The 7,531-nt window shown below is 47.0% G+C and overlaps 1 non-coding gene across 1 annotated transcript; it reads left to right on the plus strand.

The window, feature by feature from the left end:
- Positions 1–40: 40 nt before the first annotated feature.
- On the plus strand, positions 41–112 carry TRNAC-GCA (transfer RNA cysteine (anticodon GCA)). The gene has a single exon. It is a non-coding gene; the product is annotated as a tRNA-Cys (tRNA).
- The last annotated feature ends 7,419 nt before the right edge of the window (positions 113–7,531 follow it).

Here is a 7,531-nt window from a genome sequence, read left to right on the forward strand (position 1 = left end):
TAATCCTCAAGATGACTGGCTCCAATATGATGGTGTCACAGGGAGTATAGCTCAGTGGTAGAGCATTTGACTGCAGATCAAGAGGTCCCTGGTTCAAATCCAGGTGCTCCCTTAAGAGTTGCATTTTATTTTTAATGTAAATATATTTTCATATCCATCTCTAGTATGTTCAGCAGTTCCACTGAATGGCGCGTGGACCGGGGCTTGTATAATGTCTAAAAACCTAGCAAACCTGTCGATCAGCTGAAATCAGATCCAATTCTCTAAGTGTGACACTCTGTACCCCCACGTAAGAGCCTGAACCCCCATGTTCACCACTGTTATATGGTTATGATATGTTTTGTACAAAGTATGCCTTGTGAGGTATCATTTGAAAATGCATGATCTATTGAAGATCATGTTCCTGTTAAAATGTGTCCACCGACATTGTATGTGAAGCTATGAGATTTTACAATATGTTTGTTACTGAAGTATGTTGTAATTCTGACTCCTCAGTGTCAACAAAGGACTGACCACAGGGGTTGGAAAACTATTAGTTACTGCAGTGACCATTCATCATCGGGGGACTGTAAGCAACGGATTTGCATGTCATCCCTGAAGATATCTCAAACTTCATGTGCCCAGAAGGTGTGAACGGGGCGGCAGGTTTGTAGAAATTTTGGTGGTGCCCAGAAACCACCCCCGCAAACTATTCCCCCACAACTGCCTAAGGCTCTGGGAGGGAGTTTGGGTGGGGGAGAGGGCCTGGGAATGCAGGCTCTGGGATGGAGTTTGGGTGTAGGCTGTGCGCTGGGGCAAGGGGTGTGGGTGTCGGAGGGGGTGAAGGTGCAGGCTCTGGCAGGGAGCTTGGGGGCAGGAGTGGGTGTGTGGGAAAGGGGTGGGGGTGCAGGTTCTGGGAGGGTGTGGGGAGGTGTGGTGCTTACCCGGGGATCCTAGGCGGAGCAGGCCACGGGGGGCCTCCGCACGCTTGCTTCCCATTGGCCGCAGGGGCACTTGGGGCAGGACACAGACCCACCCCACCCAGGGGCCACAGGGAGGGGCCGGCAGCTACAAGGAGCAAGCAGGCAGGGAGCCGCTCAGCTCCACTGTGCTGCTGGCGGTGGGTGGGGGCCCCGGGCTGTTTTAAATGGCCCAGGGGACGTGCGGACGGGGGCGCCCAGGGCAGAAGGCAGGGCTGAGGGAGAGACCCAGCCTCAGACGGTGCTGGAGCCGGGCCCCAGGCCAGGAATATCCCTGGTGCCCAGGTACCACAGGCCCATAGAACTCGCCACCCATGGGTGTGAACAAGACATTTACAATTCATCCAAAAGATGCTTTGAATCTCCCCTACCCAGGGGACTGTTTTGAATCTCCCGTATCAGTGCGCGGGGGCGGGGGGGATTCTCAAAACGGGGGTGGGGGGGAATAACAGACAGTTACCTCTGCATTACCTCTCCTCCCCCATCTCGACTCATGGCAACAAAATCACTTGAAAGACAATAGGAGCATCATTGAACTGGTTGGGGGAGGGGGTGGTCCTAGCGGGAAGGCTTTTCAGTTAGCATGAAAGAATGAAAGTTTTTGGGTGCAAGAACCTTTTTGCTTTCAAATCTTATTTATCTCGGTAAAGTTTAGGAATCAGATTGCGGTTTTATCTTTTCTTATTTCTTTTGTAACCAGCTCGGACTTTTAGGCCTTTATCACTAAGATTTGAAGTGATTATATCTTTTCCCAGTTAATAAACTTGTTTTTATTGTTCTAGCTAAACCAGTGTGCTTTGGTTGAAGTGTGTGGGGAATCGCAACTCAGATTAACAAAGGCTGGGGCACTATCATTTCCTTTGATGAAATGACGAACTATTAACGAGCTTGCTTTGGTCAGTAGTCTGCTGGCCAGAGCAAGATTCACATTTCCGAGGTGCAAGGCTGGGACTAAGAATTTGGGGGCATCACCCTTTATATAAGTCATGAGTGGCTGGGAAAGCATTCATGTAACTCAGCTGGGAGTCACTTTGCATGCTTGTGGCTATGTGAACAGAGCCTGAAGGGGTTTGCTGTTCACCAGCAAAGCAGTGGGTTGGAGAGATAGGGGAACACAGCAGTTCAGTGGTCCAGGTTGTACCCTGGGGAATGTCTCATTAAGTCTCTAGCTTATGTTTTCATCGATTAAACAAAGGTATAATATGAATGCACATTTGGCAGCTCCTTGGTCACCACGGGCTGTGATGTGCAGAAGAACAAGAACCACACACAATTGGGGCTCAGAAGTCTGACGAGCAAAGGCAGCTTGGTGCATGCTGGCTCCTTCATATTCATCCAGCAGCATCTGGGCCCCCAGGACAAGGCATGAGAAGAAGCCAGTGGCTCTGAGCAGGGAAATAGCCACCAAGAAACTGGTCAGAGCTGCCAGGATCCCCAGAAAGGCCATCATGCCCAGGGCCAGGAATAGAATCATAGAATCATAGAATATCAGGATTGGAAGGGACCTCAGGAGGTCATCTAGTCCAACCCCCAGCTCAAAAGCAGGACCCATCCCCAATTAAATCATCCCAGCCAAGGCTTTGTCAAGCCTGACCTTAAAAACTTCTAAGGAAGGAGATTCCACCACCTCCCTAGGCAACGCATTCCAGTGTTTCACCACCCTCCTAGTGAAAAAGTTTTTCCTAATATCCAACCTAAACCTCCCCCACTGCAACTTGAGACCATTACTCCTTGTCCTGTCCTCTTCCACCACTGAGAATAGTCTAGAACCATCCTCTCTGGAACCCCCTCTCAGGTAGTTGAAAGCAGCTATCAAATCCCCCCTCATTCTTCTCTTCTGCAGACTAAACAATCCCAGTTCCCTCAGCCTCTCCTCATAAGTCATGTGTTCCAGACCCCTAATCATTTTTGTTGCCCTTCGCTGGACTCTCTCCAATTTATCCACATCCTTCTTGTAGTGTGGGGCCCCAAACTGGACACAGTACTCCAGATGAGGCCTCACCCATGTCAAATAGAGGGGGACGATCACATCCCTCGATCTGCTCGCTATGCCCCTACTTATACATCCCAAAATGCCATTGGCCTTCTTGGCAACAAGGGCACACTGCTGACTCAGATCCAGCTTCTCGTCCACTGTCACCCCTAGGTCCTTTTCCACAGAACTGCTGCCTAGCCATTCGGTCCCTAGTCTGTAGCGGTGCATTGGGTCCTTCCATCCTAAGTGCAGGACCCTGCACTTATCCTTATTGAACCTCATCAGATTTCTTTTGGCCCAATCCTCCAATTTGTCTAGGTCCCTCTGTATCCTATCCCTCCCCTCCAGCGTATCTATCACTCCTCCCAGTTTAGTATCATCCGCAAATTTGCTGAGAATGCAATCCACACCATCCTCCAGATCATTTATGAAGATATTGAACAAAACCGGCCCCAGGACCGACCTCTGGGGCACTCCACTTGACACCGGCTGCCAACTAGACATGGAGCCATTGATCACTACCTGTTGAGCCCGACAATCTATCCAACTTTCTACCCACCTTATAGTGCATTCATCCAGCCCATACTTCTTTAACTTGCTGACAAGAATACTGTGGGAGACCGTGTCAAAAGCTTTGCTAAAGTCAAGAAACAATACATCCACTGCTTTCCCCTCATCCACAGAACCAGTAATCTCATCATAGAAGGCTATTAGATTAGTCAGGCATGACCTTCCCTTGGTGAATCCATGCTGGCTGTTCCTGATCACTTTCCTCTCATGTAAGTGCTTCAAGATCGATTCTTTGAGGACCTGCTCCATGATTTTTCCAGGGACTGAAGTGAGGCTGACTGGCCTGTAGTTCCCAGGATCTTCCTTCTTCCCTTTTTTAAAGATTGGCACTACATTAGCCTTTTTCCAGTCATCCAGGACTTCCCCCGTTCGCCACGAGTTTTCAAAGATAATGGCCAATGGCTCTGCAATCACAGCCGCCAGTTCCTTTATCACTCTCGGATGCAACTCGTCCGGCCCCATGGACTTGTGCACGTCCAGCTTTTCTAAATAGTCCCTAACCACCTCTTTCTCCACAGAGGGCTGGCCATCTATTCCCCATGTTGTGATGCCCAGCACAGCAGTCTGGGAGCTGACCTTGTTCGTGAAGACAGAGGCAAAAAAAGCATTGAGTACATTAGCTTTTTCCACATCCTCTGTCGCTAGGTTGCCTCCCTCATTCATTAAGGGGCCCACACTTTCCTTGGCTTTCTTCTTGTTGCCAACATACCTGAAGAAACCCTTCTTGTTACTCTTAACATCTCTTGCTAGCTGCAGCTCCAGGTGCGATTTGGCCCTCCTAATTTCATTCCTACATGCCCGAGCAATATTTTTATACACTTCCCTGGTCATATGTCCAACCTTCCACTTCTTGTAAGCTTCTTTTTTATGCTTAAGATCCGCTAGGATTTCACCGTTAAGCCAAGCTGGTCGCCTGCCATATTTACTATTCTTTCGACATATCGGGATGGTTTGTCCCTGTAACCTCAACAGGGATTCCTTGAAATACAGCCAGCTCTGCTGGACTCCTTTCCCCTTCATGTTAGTCCCCCAGGGGATCCTACCCATCCGTTCCCTGAGGGAGTCAAAGTCTGCTTTCCTGAAGTCCAGGGTCCGTATCCTGCTGCTTACCTTTCTTCCCTGTGTCAGGATCCTGAACTCAACCAACTCATGGTCACTGCCTCCCAGATTCCCATCCACTTTTGCTTCCCCCACTAATATGAATTAGGAGGCTTTGGTCTCCTTCCCCCGGTGAACCTAGTTGAAAGCCCTCCTCACTAGGTTAGCCAGCCTAGGTTTTGAATCAAAGAATCCAAAGCCTTCTCTCCGACACCACCTGCGTAGCCATTCGTTGAATAGCCCTAAGAAAGTGGTGGCTGCAGCAGGGACCAAAATGGCAGAGAAAAGGTCTAAGCTGCCAAACCCAGAAGGTGGTCAACATCCCACCTAAAACCAAGTTAGGCGAGAGCCAGGCTTAAGCCAACCCCAAAGCCAGGGCTAAGAAGGTGGCCCTGAGAAAGAAGTGAAGAGATTTCCATGGGGATAACTCCTGCCCCCCAACGGCTCTTGTAAGAATCACCATGGGCCTCCCAGAGAGAGCCAGGTCCCTCAGGCAAACAGCCCCACGGAGAGTGAAGGGAGGCGGTGACCTCAGGGAGTGTTTCTCTTCCAGAGGGGAAGGGCTGTGTTTTGTGACACACCTGTCGGGTGATGCGCTGACAGGGCGGCTGTCCATAGGTCCTACATGAACTCGTTCTCTTTGATCGGAAAGTCAGAACCAGCCCTAGCGGGAGTGTGTCCCTGTCACTTCACCAGCTGTACAATAGACTGTGTCTGCATCTCAGCTTTGATTAATCCCTGTTTTTAATTCCTTCCTATTGTGATAATTTCCCAGCACTCTGCCTCATTCCCAGATCAGGTCACAGATAGAATACGGGGAGGAATGGGCTAGTTTGCGTTACACGTGGAAAGTAAGATGCCATAGCATGCGACTGAAAACTCTGCTGGAGGTGGGCAGGAGCCTGTTAGAAAAATCAAATAGCCAAGCTTTACCAAACTGTTACACGTTCAAACCTTGCTTTGTGCACACACTATAAATTGAGGCTCTAAGAAATGGCCACCTTCCTTGAACGCAGATCCTTGTTTTTTGTAACTTTCAGAGGCATTGAAAGGGCAGCTGTTTAAAGATCATGTGCTTCTGTTTCATAATCAGCAGCAGAGTTTCTGTAACTTTACCAACCACAGAGCTGGGCGTGTCTGCATCTAACTAATTGCAGGGTTTGTGTAGTACCGGATGTTAGGATATAGATATTCAGGCCTGTCTGCAAAGGCCTGTACTTTAAGAATTTAGGTGTATTCTTATCACTTGGCTAGTTATAGAGGTATAAAAGAAAGAATCAAAATCACTGTCTGCCAGTGTAAGGGCCTTCTCTTACTGTGACAGTCTGAGGCCCTGTTCTTGGACTAAGGCCTTTGGCTAAGCGACAGAGGCAGCCATAAGCTGGGAAGCGACCAGTCACCTCCTCACATCCCAAACCAATCACATTGAAAGAAGGTGCTATTGGGCTGTTAGGATACAATCCTGTCCTGATAGTGCCTATCGCCTCCAGAGAAAGGGAAGTGTCTAGAAGATGTAAAAGGAAATTTAGGTTGATAGTTTTCTGTCTGGTAAGAACTCACTTATCAATAGACACAGCTGGGAAACTCTTATGTCTTTATAGATGTCGTTGTGAAATCCTCACTTCTGTATTGTTTTGTCTTATAGTTCCCACTTTGCTATTGTTTATTGGCATGGTCTCTGTCTGGTTCTGTGATTGTTTCTGTCTGCTGTATAATTAATTTTGCTGGGTGTAAACTAATTAAGGTGGTGGGATATAATTGGTTAGGTAATCATGTTACAATATGTTAGGATTGGTTAGTTAAATTTCAGTAGAATGATTGGTTAAGGTATAGCTAAGAATATTACTATATAAATTAGGGGCAAACAGGAAGTAAGTTGGAATTCAAAAATAAGGAAAAAGGAACTTGTATTTAAGCTTGCTGGAAGTTCACCCCAATAAACATCGAATTGTTTGCACCTTCGGACTTCGGGTATTGTTGCTCTCTGTTCATGCGAGAAGGACCAGGGAAGTGGGAGAGTGAAGGAATAAGCTCTCTAACACCGGATAGTTAATTGCACAGTCTTACTTCTCTAGTCTCGCTTTCTGGTCTCAGTGAACACTTGTGTAGAATCAGCTAGGTTCCCCTGCCCCTTGATTTTCTCCTAAGTACTCTGTGATTTTGGGCATTTTATTTAAGTTCCCCTCGGGTCAGGAAAATACCATCCCCTTGAAGTAGGTGGGGGAGTGGCCTGTTTATAGACCCTAGAATAAAGAAGCTTTTATGCAGTAGTTTAGCCTTTAAATATGCTGAGATAAAACCAGTCAGTTGAAATGCCAGACCCCAACATAATGGAAATGTTAAGTTACTGTGCATAAAATCAGCTATTCTTAATGGGGGCAGGATCAATCAATTACTAAAGAAACAAACTCTTGGGAAGTAGCTGTAATTTGTCCACAAACCTTTCTTTGTTCTCAAGTGTTATAAGGGAATCACTCCAAGAGGGCAGAGTTAAGGTTATGTGGACATGTACCTTCACTTTGTATTCTGTGCTTTTCCACGGTTTGAGTTTTGCTGAACTCCACATTCTGAAAGGGTTCGAGATACTCACGGGCAACCTTAATTCTGTGTTAACAAAACCTTTTGTTAGTGACAAATAATGAGACTAATCCCCCACTGTTGTAATTTCGCTGACTCCAGTGTACTCTTATCCCCATTATGAGTTGCACGAAAATAAGCAAATTAAAACAATTCAGAACTAAAATACTGTGCAAATGAGGAAACATTGGTAGCTCAAACAATTCAGTTTATTCTTTGTGTGGGTGTAAAAGGCACAGCACATTAATTTATAACCACATTTTTCTTAACTTCTTTAAATCTTATGTATTACATGAACTATATCAAACAGCTTGTTCATTGCAATGACTTTCATGCATTGCCCAGAACATAT

The sequence above is a fragment of the Lepidochelys kempii genome, chromosome 28, assembly GCF_965140285.1.
Source record: "Lepidochelys kempii isolate rLepKem1 chromosome 28, rLepKem1.hap1, whole genome shotgun sequence".
NCBI classification, from domain to species: Eukaryota; Metazoa; Chordata; order Testudines; family Cheloniidae; genus Lepidochelys; species Lepidochelys kempii.